General features: G+C 31.1%; 1 long non-coding RNA gene across 1 annotated transcript; it reads left to right on the plus strand.

Annotated features, from left to right (window-relative positions):
* Positions 1 to 6,733: 6,733 nt before the first annotated feature.
* LOC138341662 (uncharacterized) lies at positions 6,734 to 8,367 on the plus strand. Its single transcript, XR_011214433.1, has 2 exons — positions 6,734 to 7,343; positions 8,216 to 8,367. It is a non-coding gene; the product is annotated as an uncharacterized lncRNA (long non-coding RNA).
* Positions 8,368 to 16,934: the final 8,567 nt, after the last annotated feature.

The raw sequence follows: 16,934 nt of genomic DNA on the forward strand, positions 1-16,934 counted from the left end.
TTTCAAGACTCAAGTTTTAAGATAAGTAAAGAGTAAAGAGGTAAGAGTTAAGTTAAAGTTCTTTTCTTCAATAGTATAGGGGGACCAAGTATCCCCTAAGAGATTTAAAATGACTTCACATTTAAAAAAGTAAGGAAACTATGTTTTCCGAAGAGCCTTCAGGCTAGTTTTCACAGTTATAGCTTTATAAAATGAAGCAAGAAGAGAAACAGAGATTTTCAAGATAGCCGTTGAGTTATGTTTTTGACCACTAATATCGAAAAGCTATTTTTGAAATATACAAGATAAGTATATTATTGGAAGTAGTATTAAACACTGATGTGGGCATGCGAGTTTCAAATAAACTCAAGTCCCCATGAAAACCATGCAACCATCATGGGTAGGAAAGGATCATAATTTTTAGATGAATCATTTTCACAGTTTACTAGTGGATCCATTAGACAGTTGAGGTCTCATATACTTGCAAGGTTAGGATAGTCCTTTGTAGCGTTAGGTAAAACACAGTATCAACACTATAACTATAAAGTGATGGTTGTTGGTTAGAAAAACTCTCACAACAGTAGTTGTATGGTTCCTCAGAAGGTTCTTCTTAGTATTAAATGGGTATTATACTTCATTCATGCATTGCACGATCTTTTATCAAGATTATGAGTTTACAACAGTTTATTTTGTATTTTTTACATACATCTCATAGTTAATTGTATCTTTGCATACACAGAATTGACAACTAAGTTTTAAATAACTTCTATTTATGTTGCACATGTCTTCAAAATCTATTTAATGAAATGAGTTAATTATATTGAGTACTGTTATTCATGAGATGAGCAAAGCCAAGGAAATTTTTTCTTCTTATTCTTTTCAAGCTTAAGTTGTTGTGTAGCATTCCAACTCTCATACTCGTACATCAATGTACTGATTCAATTTTCATGCATCGTATCATGATGCATACGCATGTAACAAGGATCAGCATCATTCGACACCTCGTTGATCCAGTTCGAGCACTCAGAGTAAATGATGAGTTCCTTGCATTCGAGGGATCCTCTTATTGCTTTCCAATCTTGTTGTTTATAGAATTTTGTGGGGTTTATCTCAAAATTCATCTTAGTATAATAGAGGCTTCATAGACAAATAGTTAGAAAGTTAGATCAGTCTATTCTCTTTTTATTACAGGTAACTTATCATGAGTTATAAGTGCCAATTTCGCTAAACAATTTTTCTTAAGTAATTATTTTTAGAATATTTTCTTGCTTTATGATCATTTTAAGTCTTCCATTGAGTTAGGTAATCAATTCAAGGGTTCTCTCAAGACAAACAATGACCATTGAATGTTGGCCACGTCTAGGGTGTAGGCTCGGGGTGTTGCAAAAAGTATAAAGTAAGAATAATATTAAAGAAGTATTATACAAAGAAAGAAGTTGAAATAATCAAACATATTTAAGTTTGAATAGCAAAAAATTTTTTAACACTAATTTATTATAAAGTTACCAATTAAAATGACTTGTATCAAATTTTTTCACTCATCACTAGTCTTCATGAGAGTCTTCACACTCTCTATTTCATTTTAAATTAGTTTAGGGTATCATAGAACTATAGTTATGTTTAGGTGTATCTCTGTTATTTCGTTCAGAATCTTAGAGGGATACTTGTGTTTTCCCCCTAAAATTTATCCAAAATTCAATTACTAATATGGAATATTACTATTATAGATATTTGAATTCATAGTTCAAATATGGCTTGATATAATACAAAATATCTTTCACACTGTTCGTATATATCTTGTAAAGAATTTATTGGGCAAACGTAATATATATATATATATATATATATATATGTATATATATATATATATATTCAAACACACACACACGAATGATTAATGTTAAAAAATCAGTCACCCTACAATAAAATAAATAATAAGTGTTTTGGAAAAAGGATCAATAGTTATTTGTAAACTCGCATCATGAATTAATAAAATAATATTGAGTTGAATATATGTTGTAGTTAGAAGGATTCATATACATGTTTCATTGGATTTATGACAGTCTGTCTATGGTAACTATCTTCCTCTTTTAGAATTTAGGACTAAAACCTTAAGCATGTAAATTTTTATTAATATCAATGTGTACATAATAATCAAATATGAACCTTACACCATGTCATATTTTGTTTTGCTATCTCTTTCACCGATTGAACATTGTCAATTAACCACTCTATCAAACATTACAACTGAATGCTCATGCACGTAAAGTTCATGTAATACCAAGATTCATGTTATGATACAGTATGAACCATAAATAAAACGTCATATTTTGTTTTGTTATTCCCTTCCTGAATTCACCAGTTTTACGTTGATAGACAACTTAATTGTTTTCCTCTATAGGGTTAAGACTAAAAGTTCATGCACGTGATGTTTAAGTAATACAAGTCTTTATTATTGGCTAAAAGAGTCAACTGAACCAATTAATTGAACTGTATTGATACAACATGTCAAAGGACTTCTATCAAACGAATAATGACAAACCAATTCATATTTTCTTTATAAAAATACCCATCACAATAAAGGAATTTTTAACAATATTTTCAAATAAGTTCTAAAATAAAATTATGAATTAATGAAATACTATAGAAAGAATATATGTCGTAATTACGCGAATTTTAATATTTTATGTTCTTATTTTCATCGTCAAATCCATCAGTTTTATGTTAATAATCAGCCTATTACAACCGTTTTCCTCTATCAGGGCTTCGTAGTGAAAGATCATGTACTGAAAAATTAAATAGTATTATCATCATCACTGGCACAATCACATGTATTCAAAAGTTGTCAACTCACACCACTTCATTGAAAAAGTATACCATGTTGATAGTTGAAAAGTTTTTTTTTATATGCATACAATGTATTTGATCCCTTTATATGTTTACATATATAATTTGTCATGTTTTTGTTTTGTAGTCTTCATCACAAAATTCACTAATATTATGTTGGCAATTAGCCTACTACAATTATATTCCTCTACATGGAATTAGAATTGAAAGCTCACTCAGGTGAAGTTTAGGTAACATAAGTATTTATTTACCTTATGATATACTATAAAACTTACAACATGTAATGTTTCATTTTGTTATGCTTAACACAAAAGTCATGAGTTTTTTTAATTGATTGTCAGTCTACTGCAATTGTTTTGCTCTATCACGACCCAGAACTGAAGGTCATGCACATACAACTTATGTAATAAACATTGCCATCAGTGGTAGAGCCATACTTATTCAAAGAGAGTAAGCTTACACCGCTCCACTAAAAAGAGTAAGCCATACTTAGTATAAACCATTTGTAGCAATCATTCTCATATTAAACTTGTAAAGAGAAACACACAAGAAGTACTTTATCTTGTCCTAAAAGAATAAAATTCAGTCTTTGTTTGTCATAAGATAAGGTCAACTATGCATTTTAAAGAATCGATGGAAGATCCAATGATGGATAAAATAGACGAGATATTGGTTGCAAAAGTTGGTGAATCCCACAAATCAGAAATGCCCATTTCTTAAATCAATTTTTTTCTTTGAATGAAGGACCAAATTTGAAGCCTCCTTTTATTGCTTTTCAATCCGAATATATTTGGCCGTTGAAAGTTTCCTTTCATAGTTGGGATGGATAGAGGAATCCACAAATAAATGGAAAGAATATAATGGGTTCAAATGATGGAGGTTACCCATCACCTTGTATCGAAAGTTGCGAGAATTTACGAAGCTATGAACAGTTTAGTTTATAGAGTAAGGATAAATAAAAAATTTATTTTAGGGTTGGCAGAAAGGTGGTTCTTTGGGACTATAAGTTTTGTGTTTCTGTGGGATGACTCTATTGTTACTCTTGAAGACAAGATAATTTTGGGAAGGTCTTCTGTTTTGGGTGACTCCATTTTGTCCATCCTTCAATCTGTTGAGTTGGTAGAGATTAAAGAAAATCGTTAAAATGTGTGAAGGATCTTAGAGTAGTGGTTGATTATTTTCATAAATAGTGGTATGGAATATAAAGATAAAGTTTTTTTTTCTTTGGTTGTCAAGATTTGTTCCATGTAAAATAGAGGCTCTTGTTTTCTCATTAGTTGTTAACCTAGCTAGAGGTATGCGGTTATAACTTGCTCTTGTTTGGTTTGAGACTTTTTTCCTTCCTATGTGGACAAATAAAAGTTGAAGGTTTTGCGCCTTCTTTCCTTTTCTTTATGGATTAATTTAGCCCAATTTGACTACCTGACTTTGCTTATAAGCTCAATATTATGTTACATATGTAATACTTTCTTTTAGGTTTTATTTTAGAAGGAGCATAATAGATTGAGATAACTCAGATAGAGAGAGTAGTGATTGAGTGAAGATTTTCGCACAAGCCCTAGCAGTCAATTTCAAATTGAGATTTCAACTTCGTTGATTATCCGATTTAGCTTATTTTTTCATAGCTTGTTCATTCATTTCAATCTTTGATTGGGAACTGAAAAATGGTGAGTATGAGTCGTGTAGCTAAAGATTTCTCTTGTTTTTGGTGCTATCTTGTAATTTAGTTTCGCATTGTTTGGCACTTTGTTGTTGTCCATTTTTCGAGAACACTTTTGCAACTCTTGTTTACTTTACTGTATCTTTGCATTGTCTTTTTTACTCTTCACACCGAAGAGGTTTTCCACATTAAAATTTGGTATCTTGTGTGTTGATTTATTTTTCTTACTTGGTTGATTTGTTTGTTGCCCAAGCTGTTTGTTCTTGCATAAATTTGTCTTCTCTTGGTTCTAATAAAAATGAAAGTTCTGACTTACGTTTTCTTTGGCTATTGCCCTATTAAGCACATTTATTTTGTGTTTGTCTTTCCGAGTCAGTTTCCTAAATGGTCACCCAAATTGAGGTAATTGTCTTGAAATATCATTTATGTTTCATTTAGGACCAAAATATCTACCACTATTTTCCTTCAAATATACTTGACACTTCAAAATATCACTCTTACCTTGTGGCATGACATGTTATTAAAATCTTTTTTTAATGATAGACAAATTTAATTAACTAAAATCATATAAATAAAATAGTGAACATATTATTTTTAATTTTTTTTAATTAATTTATTAAGAATAAATTTTCATACTTAAAATCTTTTATCATAATTAACTTTTTTTATATTATGCAGAAAATAAAATGTGTCTCTGAGAAATCAGACATAGGTTGAGGGGGTACTTGTGCATTATCCCTATAATATAATATAAAATAAAAAATAAAAATAAAAATAAAAATAAATTTATAAAAAGATATGTAAAAATTTTCTCTTTCTTACCATTTTTTTTGCCAATCATACAAATTTTTCTAAATACTTTTATAAAACGAATTACTTAAAATTTTTAAATAATTTACTTAGGATTTTAAAAATTATCAGTTAATAAGGGCACACAGAGATTTTTTCATTAAATTTTTTTGGTGACAATATATAAAGTTACTAGACTCTTTAAAAAATTTTCTTATAATCTTTATAAATTTTCATATAATTTATACATTTATTTTGTAGAGACATAAATTTAACGAATGGAATAGGTCTATTATTTTTCAGAATGATGATTTAATGACTGGGCATATCAACTAAAATTTAAGGAGACTTCTGAAGTATTTAGTATTTCTAATAGATAAAAAAATATAATATTATTCAATTACTGTTTTCTTTTTAAAAACGAAATTTTAAGTATATATGGATTTCAAAGCACCGAAATAATTATTTATTTAATAATTAATAGACCTTTAATATTATTGATTTATCATACAACTTATGATTAATTGATGTAAATTAATGTTCATGAGTGATTTGCACATAATTTTTTTTTTGTAATATAACTATTTATAAGTATTCAAAATTAATGAAATTATAGTACATTTTTAAAATTGTATTCTTCATAACGTAAAAATAAAATTTAATTATGATAACAGATTTTATGTATTAAAATTTATTCTTAATAAACTAATAAAAAATTAAGAAATAATTTGATCATTATTTTAGTTAAATGGGTTCAATGAATCAAATTAGTCTATTACTAAAAAAGAAATTTAATGACATATCATGCCAACTAGCAGAGAGTGATGATTTTCAAATGTCAAGTACATTTGGAGGAAAATAGTGGTAGTTGAGTGGTATTTTGGTATTAAATGAAACATAAATGATATTTTAAAATAATTCTCTTAACTTGGGTAACCATTTAGGGAATTGACTCTGTCTTTCCCAATAGCTCTTGCTATTCTTGCTAGTACATATAGGGATTTGGTCTTATTGGAACAGATTGTAATAATGGTTTCATTAGATATGACATGTAGAAATAGACTTTTTATAATAAGTTTAACTATAATTATCTTTATTTATCAACACTCAAAATTTTTAATGAGATAATAGTAATTACATTATTTTATTGTCACGGGCTATTAAATACATTTAGATATTTCTTCATTGATATTAAATTATTATTTTTGTTTATTTGCACTTTTTACATGTCATTGGTTATGTTCATTATATTGTTTTTAATATTCATTTAATTCCTTAACATTTGTTAATATTCATTTTAATATTTTGCAGAGTCTAAGAATTCATTCAAATATGGATAAAATTTCATACATAGATATGGTATTAACCGGTGGTTTTGGCTACAGTTTTAAAACAAAGGTATTGTAGTTTGAGTGGTTTCAATACTCTATTTGAACAAGAATTTAGTAATTAATTCAAGGGTGGTAGATAGTATTTTTAGATTAGAGGAATAAAAACATTCCAAAATAGAAAAAACCCTATAAGTTTCTCCCCCTATATTTTAGCACTAAAGCAGCCGCCACCCAACCCTCAAATCCTATCTTCTCCAATCAATCACTGCCTAAACTGAAAGCCACCAAATGCCACCACTATCAGCCAGCTTCAACCAGAACTCTAGAGAACCACCTTGACAGACGTTCAAACGAACATCCATTTTTCATATCCAAACGCACACCACAAAACTCCGAAGACCCCAGATCCCTTCACCTTTTTTTCCGACATCATATGAAACCCCCAAAACCCCAATTGTTCGCCTCCTTTTTACATATTCCAATCCTAACACCAATAGAACAAAATCTAGCACACTAGACCAAAATCCAAGCTCCACCTGAGACCACCATAGAACAACAAACTACCGCCCCCCTTTTTCCCTTCAAGCTCCATCACTAGCTCATGATTCATGGAGCAGCCAACTTCATGGAAAGCTCAACCAGCATTCGAACCTCCGCGGAAAACCTCACTAAACCAGATCTCACCATAAATCTGAGCAACCATGAAGACAACATTGAGTTCCGTCAATCAGGTTCCGGTTAGTCTAAATTTTTGTATTATCATATATTGATACTTGGGTCAGTTTTATTATTTACTATTAGTCACTTTTGTCTCTCTTTATTATTTATTACTATAAAATTGTTTATTGTTTATGTTTTTGCTAAGTTGGTTTAGTTTTTTAATATATTGTGTTAAATAGTGTTTTTATGTTGATCATATTCTCCCTTGTGTATTTGATTTATTTAGCTATTTCTGTTGTTTTATTTCTTTCAGTTCATATATGGCCTTGGTGAATAGAAAATTTGTTAGCTTAGATATTTTATGGTTGCCACATTGATTTTGGTATTGTTACTTTATTTAGTTTTATAATTTTATTATAGTTTTTGCTTGGTTTCTGTCCATTTGTTAATTTGGTTATTGGTATTATGTTAAAACCAACCACTTGTTTATCATATTTAGTTATTAATTTCACGTTGTTTTGTCTCTTTTCATTAATTTTCTTAATGAGCTTTCTTAATGTGTATTTTTCATATAGGTTGTCTTTTGATTGTTTGTGTGGTTCACATAATCTTTGGAATATAAATTTAATACCCTCGTTTATTATTATTAGTCCTGTTATTATTTTAACGGTTGGTGTTGTTAGACTTTTTGTGTTTTAGAAAATTCCTTTGATAGTCAAAATTAGCCAATAAAAAAAATATTTCAATTGGCTTTCAAGACCTCCATATTATAAAGATGAAAATTTTGTTTAGATTTTTATATTTTGTATGTTAAAATTGGATCAATGGAGAAATTATAATCGATTTTCAAGGTCTTCCAAGTTAATAAGACGGGTTTTTATTTTGAAAATTATTTTTTAATTTCATTTATTATTATTCATATTCATTTAGTATTAACACTTTTACTCAGTGTCTTTACAGGTACCCGAGGTTGCTTCTTTTTGAATCAATTTGAATGGAGATCAAGTAACATTTTTTATTTGTTATTATATATTATTGACGAAATGCAAGTTTATGCCAAATATTATATTTTGTTTTATAAAATTACTTGTGAATATTGCATATTTATTGCACTTGTATATTTGTTTTTATAACCTCATCAATTTCAAAAAATGAATTATGGGACACCAATAATTGTGGATTTCGAAGGATTTTTAATACCTTTCCTTTGAAAATAACTTGAACTCCTTACCTAGAATTTCTTGGTTTCGTATATCACTTTAATTGGTTTCTTAGTTTTCCTAAAATTTTGCAGAGATTCCTTTTTAAAATCCATTTATTCTTAAAAAAATTTAAAAATTTAGTTAATCTCTTATTATTTTGAGTCACCACGATGTTTCACCATATTTGGATAAATTAGAGATCTAAACGAGTATAGATTTGACATTCATAAAATAGTCTTTGGTCGCCATTTTTAATTTTTTCATGTTTGTTCTTTTTAGAGGGGTGAGAAAATACCGATGGTACAATATGGAGGAATCGGGTGTTATTAATGTCAGGGCTATTATTGACTCATCCGGAGAGTGTGTCGATGGAGGCCATACACCTTGGCTGTGGAAGGTTAGTAGATTGTCATGTTTTATAAGGATAAAGAAGACTGGACAATGGCCGGAGGGAAACATTTGGATATAAAATGGGGTCTCTAGTTCCATGCTTAAGGGCATATGTGCTTGTTGGTTTTGATTGTCAAGAGTGATAACGACCAAATCGGTAGCAATGCATTTTGGATATGATCAAGACTTCGCTCAATAAATTTCTAAGTTGCCTTTAAATCCAAATCATGCCTCGTACAACCAAAGATGCTCTATCAATTCTAATTTGAGGTTATACTATTCATCTAGGTTGTATGAACCGGATGTAACTACACAGTATTTGAAATGATGGAGAAACAAAACTAATCGGGATGTTTGTAATAGTCTTCCTAATCTATATAGAGATTTTCAAGTAGAGAATTACCCTGAAGTTCATCCAAGTTTTTCTCCTCATTCAATGAAGAAGTATATTGTACAATAGAAAATGACAAGGAGAATTCATCTATGATGGTTTTTCAAATAGTGGTTGTCAAATCTAAAGAAAAATTAAGAGGAATTTCAACGTAATTCTCCACTTGACATTCTTTCGTTAGTTCAGGAGACGCATCACATACATCCGAATTAGTTTCGTTTATCCATCATTTCAAAATATATTGTAGTTACATCAGGCCCAAAAATCCTATACAGATAGTATAACCTCAAATCATAATTGGTAGGTCTTCTGTAGTTGTACCAAACAAGCTCTAGACATGAAGGCGAGTGAGGAATCCCTTTAGGAAAGTCTTGATCATATCAAAACTCCATTGCTACCTGATTTGGTCGATAGGGCTCATGACAATCAAAACCAACAAGTTCAGATGCCCTCAAGAATCGAACGAAAGACTCAATTTTTGTATCTAAATGTTTCCCTACATCTATTATCCACTCTTCTTTATCCTTGTAAAACGTGGGAATTGACCTACCTTCCACAACAAAGGTGTATGGACTCCTTCAAATAAAATCTTTGGAATAGTCAATAGTAGGCCTCAAATTAATTACACTTGAATCATATTGACATCGGCGTATTCTCACCCCACTAAATATTTTTGTAATTTTGAGCCTGTACTAGTTGCAAAGATACCATCCTCTCCAAAGCTCAAACATGAACAAAGAACACTAGCAACAAAAGACTAAGTTTATAAATGTCAAATTTGTCTCCCTTTCTACCTGTCATTTATGATGAAGACCTTATCATAACTAATTTCAATGAGCTTCAATCCCTATATATACTAGCAAGATAACATGATTTATTGGGAACGACCAAAACAAAATAAATGTGCATGATAGGGCAATAGCCCAAGAAAATAAAAGTCAAAACTTTCATATCTATTTCAACTAAGAGAAAACAAAATAATGCAAGAAAAAAATGTTTGGTCGACAAAAAAATCAACCAAGCAAGAAAAATTAATCAACACACAAGACATCTAATTTTAACGTGGAAAACCTCTTCAGTGTGAAGAGTAATAAACAAAAGGACAAAGCTCCATAAAATAAACAAGAGTTATAATAGTTTTTACAAAAATGGATAGAAATAAAGTTCTAAACAATGCGCAACACAACTACAAGACAACATAAAAAAACTAGAAAAATAAAAGGAGTAACAATACCAAATCCCAACTACTATTATCGAGCAAAAATTTTGAGCTACATGACTCTAAATAACCCTTTCTTATTTTCCAATAAAAAATTAAGTTTAAAGGAACAAATTGTCCAGAAATAACCACAATTAGAAAAGAATTGAAGCGGGAATCACAAATTGAAATTGGCTTCTACACTAATTAAAATATTGCAAATTGCCAACAAATTTTACTAACAACTTATGTTTGTTAGTATTCTACTAACAAATTAACAACATATTTCTAATTGAATTATATGTTAAAACTTGACAATGAAATTTTAAAAGTTTACACAAAAATCTTATTAACTAAGTAGTTTAGTTGGCAAATACACCGTTAAAAGATGGCGCCAAATTTAGCAACATTCGATTGATGGATTAACAATTGAATTAGTACGAACACACACCTTTTGTTTGTAATATTACAACTGAAGTATATATCAATTGGTAATTTGATGCCCTGATCCTACACCCTAGGTTGGACTAAAACGCGAAAAACATTCTTTTCCTCGAGCATACCCTGTGTCTGACTTACCTACTTAACGGAATACATAAATCAATAAACATATCTTTCGAAAATAAATTGGAATGTTAGAAATGAACATTAAACTTGTCAATTAAAGCAAACCCAAGTCTTAAAATAATATAATGACAATAAAAAGACTAAAGGACATCTAACTGATTATGAGGCCTTTGAACAATCAAGATTGATGTTGAGACAAACCCCAAAACATCCTAATTAATTAGACTACAAACAAATAAATGATCCCTCTAGACTGCAAGAAGGCTTACCGACATACTCTGAATGTTCATGTTGGATCAACATGGCCCTCAATGCATATCATTGTTACTTGCGTCTACATCATAATATGATGCAGGGCAACTGACATCAGTACATTGACTATACAAGTATGCGAGTTCGAAAATAAAAAATATAGGTCTTGAAAGAGATAACGAAAGTAACACTTCCCGTTGTTATTCTCAACTTATGAATAACTTAACTTAATATAAAGAAATTGAAACAGATGTGATACATATAAAGCTTTATAAAAAAGCTTAAAATAATCTTAGTTCTTTTAAGATAAAACAATAAAAAACTTAACTTTACTTATATAAAAAGTAATATAACTTCTGTGGGTGATTCTCTAACCATCAACCATCACTATGAGCCTATGTAATGATGGTACAACGTTTTATCTCATGTTTCCAACGACCTTCTTATACCTTGCCATTAGTATGAGACCTACACTACTAAGTTTATCCGCTAGTTTATGCTAAAAAGCGCTAAGGAATCATCTAAAAAGTATTTCCCTTTTTCAGCCCATCATGGTTACAAGGTTTAAGGGTGGTTGAGTTAATATGAACTTGCGTCCCTATAGCGGTTACTACACCCGAGATGCACTTAGCTCATTTGCTTTTAAAACAACTTCTTCTTCGTTTTAAGACAATTACTCAAAACTAGCTTAAAAGCTCTCTTGGAATCAATGTTTCCTTTATCGTTCAAAATTTATATGGAAATCTCAGTCATCTCATCTTAAATGTGAAAAACATTGACTCTTGGGAATACTTAGTTCTCATATATTATTTTAAATAAAATGACCTTTGTTCTTACTCGTTACTCATCTTAAAAAGTTCAAGTCATAAAACAAAGTTAAAACGTCTGTAACAGTCTTTTGAAAACTTTAAACAAACATCTCTTACTTGACTCATGACTTCTGTTTATTTTGATCTGAACTGCTCTTCACTTGACTCTTAAGTTATCCTTGAATTTAATTATGAATTCTAAGATTACGGTTTGTGTTTGGAAAGAGCTCATGTTGTTTAGGAATGATTTTAGATAGCTAAACATTAGAAAAGTAACAAAATAACCATTTTGGAATATGTCTCTGACGCGGAGTTGTATTGAGTAAATACTCGCTAAATAAATTCTTGATACAGAGGAGTCTGAGTCCTTATCGCACTGCGGAGAAAGTTTCATTCATTAATGGAACAACGCGGACTTGCTGCTGTTTCTTTTCCCATTTTCTTCTATTTTTTTTCCAACCCCGATTCGCGTAAATTAGAATAGCTCTCTCAAATTCATTTTAGATTCCTATACCCAGAATATGTAATCAAGAACCTAACTCAATACAACTCTAAAATCAACGAAACATCTAAAAAACTCAACAACCTAACCTAATGCAACAAGAATACTCAATACAACTCTAAAATCAACGAAACATCTCAAAAACTCAACCTACTGCAAAAAGAATACATGTGCAGAACATCAACTTTCAAACTATTTTAGGACGAATTGCACTGAAATAAAACATGCTTGGCGCGTGTGTTAACAGACCCAACACTATGAAAGACAAACATACCTTGTAGGGTCATTTACTTGGCGAATCCACAACCAAAATCTATCGTTCCTTGTGACTCTTGCTTTTCCTCTTCTCCCTTCTTTTGCGTTCTATCTCCAAAAGTCCTTACTCTATTTTAAAAATTGTAAACTGAACTATGTTTTGACCCCAACAAATTTACTAAAAATGTATTTAATTTGTTGAGTAATTAAAATACCAAATTACCCATCCAAAATCTGGATTGGTCAACTCCACCAAACAGCCCAACTTCCAAAATGTATAACTTAATCATACGACTTTTGAATTCTGCACACTGAGCTGCATTGGAAAGATCCTTTCAAGATCTATCCAAGCATATCTAGAAATAAATTGAAATCATCTTGAGCAAGAAGTTATGACCACTTGAAATTGACCAAGACTCATCTCTTGCTAATTAAGAAATTTCTGGATTTTTAATTGTTTCCAAACACGATTATTTTAAGTTCTAACATTCTTTCTAGCTATTTCAATTTGAGATATGTTACCATATCTCTCCCTAGGGAACATTCATCCTCGAATGATATTACTCATACTAGGCTAAGGGTAATAACATTTTGTTCAAAAACTTAACAAGCAAATGCAAACAAACAACATGCTCACCCATAATTTAGAGAGTATTAATAAGAAAATTAGTACCTTGCTCTGCATTTTTCTTCATCTTCTGATGTATCCTCTTCAATAACTTGGTTCCTCCAAAGGACTTTAATCTATGTAACCTCTTTTGACCTTAACTTGAAAACTTGAAGTTCTAGAAACTGAAGCGGAATCTCTTCATATGATAAGCTATCGTTGATGACAATTATTTTCAGTTGGGATAAACAATGAAGAATCGCCATACACATCTTCAACATGGAGACATGAAATAAAGGATGAACTGTTTCAAACTTTTGAGGTAGCTCCAAATCATAAACTTATTTTTCAATCCTCATGAAAATTCTATAAGGACCAACATACCGAGAGATAAGCTTTTCTTTCTTACCAAAACTCATAGCACCCTCATGGATAAATTTATTTAATTATACTCAGCCATGTACTTTAAACTCTAACTCCCTTCTCCTTACATTAGTATAGGATTTATGACAACTTTATGTTGTTTTCAACATCTCATTAATTCATATCACCGTCTCTATAGCATGGTGAACTAAATCTGGTCCTATCAACCCTGCTTCACCAACATCCAACAATTCAATAAGTATCTGCATCTTCTCTCATAAAGAGCTTCATAAGGAGCCATTTGGATGCTGGAGTGCTAACTGTTGTTGTAAGCAATCTCAATTAGAGGCAGGTGATCATCCCAATTTCCTTTGAAATAAATCACACAGTCCCTCATCATATCATCTAAAGTCTGCATAGTAGGATCTGCTTTCCATCACTCTGAGGATGAAATGCAGTACTTACGTCACTTTTTAACCCAACCCTTTCTGAAAAGATTATCACAATTGTGCACCACTATATGAAATAGTGGAGACTAGAACTCTATGAAGTCTTACAACCTCCTCAATTTATAACTCGGCATAATCTCCTTCTATATGGTATTAGGTATTATTTTTCATTCTATAAACAATCAATTAAATAAAATTATTCAGCCTAAAAAGATCTTTGCAAGCTTCTAATAAAGTCCATATTAATCATCTCCTGCTTCCATTCTGAAAGTTCTGTATTCTTAACCAAACCACCTGGACTTTATTGCTCTACATTAACTTGCTGGCAATTTGGGCACTTAGTAAAAGCTACATAATGCACATATTCTTATCATTCCACTAAAATTGTTCTGTCAAATAACAATATATTTTTGTGGAAGTTGGATGAATGGAATATCTGGAGCTATAAGCTTCCTGAATTATTCTCTCTTGGAGTCCATCAATCACTGGTACACACAGTTTACCATGATATCTCAATACACCATTTCCACCTTGTTCAAAAGCTAATACCTTTTTCTTATGAACATTTTCCTTCAATTCAAGCAAATGGGGTCATGGTGTTGCTTGCCTTTTACTTCTGATACTAATGAAAACTCAGGCCCATTCATCACCACTACCCCTCATTTTGTGGAATCCATTAGTCGGACTTTTAATGATACCAATCTATGCACATTTTTGGCAAGTTCTTTCTTTTATTAATAAAGATGGGAAATAATAACCATAGATAACCAGCTCAAGGCATCAATAACAGTAGCCTTACATTGGTTGTAAAGAATACTCATCTCAAAATCCTTGAGCAATTTAACCACCTATTTGTAAGATACTAATCTCTTTCTGAGTAAACGCATACAAAAGGCTATTGTGATCAGTGAATACAACAATATCAACACCATACAAATAGTGATGTCATATTTTCAAAGCGTATACCACTGAGCAACCTCTAAGTCATGCATTGGTAATTCTTGTAATAAACTTTAAACTATCTGGAGTCATAGCCTATAACTTAGGCATAATGCATTAACAAACAACCAAAAACAACTATGGATGAAAAATGATACATCACAAAACCTTTAGTACCTTCTTGTAAGGTCAAAATTGGGCAGCCGTCAAACTCTACTTCATTTTCAACAAGCTTTTCTCACAAGCTTTAGACCCTTGAAACTTAAACATCTTGTAGGACAACTTGTTCAAAGGAGACGATATAGACGAGAACCCCTCTACAAACCTTCTAATACATTTCTAGTTAAACCCAACAAACTCGTAAGATCATTTGGAAATGTGGGTCTAGGACAATTCTGCACTGCCTTAATTCTCAGAGTGTCAACTTTAATTCCCTCTCTAGACACTATGTGGCCTAAGAACGCCACATGCTCAAGCAAGAATTCACACTTAGAGAACTTGACATATAACTCTCTATAATTCAAAGTTTTGAGAACTATTCTGAGATGATTATTATGATCTTCTAAAATCTTTGAATAGTCATCAATGAAGAAGCTAACGAACATATCCAAATATGTTTGAAGACTCTATTCATAAGATCCATGAACGCTATTGGTTCATTATGTAAACCAAACAACATGACCAAGAACTCACAATTACCATATCGGGTCCTGAATATTTTCTTTGCAATATCAGATTCCCTAACTTTCAACTAATAGTAGTCTGTTTGAGAAACATGAAGCACCCTGAGGCTGATTGAAAAAATTATCAATACTCGAAAGAGGATACTTATTCTTGATGGTAAACTTGTTTAATTGAGATAATCAATACACATGCGAATGGAAAAATCTGTTTTCCTCATAGACAAGACCGGACCACCCGAAGGTTGGACACATGGTTGAATCAAACCCCTATCTAGTAGGTCCTTCAACTTTTCTTTCAACTCTGTTGGTACCATTCATTATGGAGGAATAAATATAGGACGAGCGTCTTAAATGTTGTCTATGCGAAAGTCTATTTCTCTCTCAAGAGGGACTCTAGGTAGATCATCGGGGAAAGCTTCTAGAAACTCTCTTACTATAACAATTGAATGAATGGGAGGATATCTCAACACTAGTGTTATTAACTTGGACTAAGTGATAGATACAACCCTTTAAAAGTAACCCTCTCTCCATAAGGTACAAAATAAAATGGCCCATAGGAATTTTTGAACTGTTGCGACACTCTATGAATGGCTCATTAGGAATTTGAAACTTAACAACTAGAGTTCTAAAATCTATTGATGCATAACAGGAATGAAGCTAGTCTATACCTAGAATTACATCAAAATATACCATTTCTAACTCAACTAAATCATCCATAATGCCTTCGTGATTGATGGAAATGGGACAATCACGATAGTGTATTTCTGCTAGAATAGACTCCACAACAGGTGTAGAAAAACAAAAGGGTTAACAAAGTTTCTCACGAAAAAATAAAACTTATTTGGAACACAATGGGTTACAAAAAATAAACTTGCTCCTAGGTCATTAAAACCATAAACATTAAAAGCAAAGACTTTGATCATTCTAGTGACAACATCTAGAGAGTTTTTCTCTTGGCGAATAGTGATTGTATAGAGGCGGTTTTCTCCTATGCCACTACCGGAAATAGCTCCCTTTGGTGCAGCTCTGTCTAGTGGATCAACTGATGAAGATTGATATTT

Source organism: Solanum lycopersicum, chromosome 2 (assembly GCF_036512215.1).
Source record: "Solanum lycopersicum chromosome 2, SLM_r2.1".
Lineage (NCBI taxonomy): Eukaryota > Viridiplantae > Streptophyta > Magnoliopsida > Solanales > Solanaceae > Solanum > Solanum lycopersicum.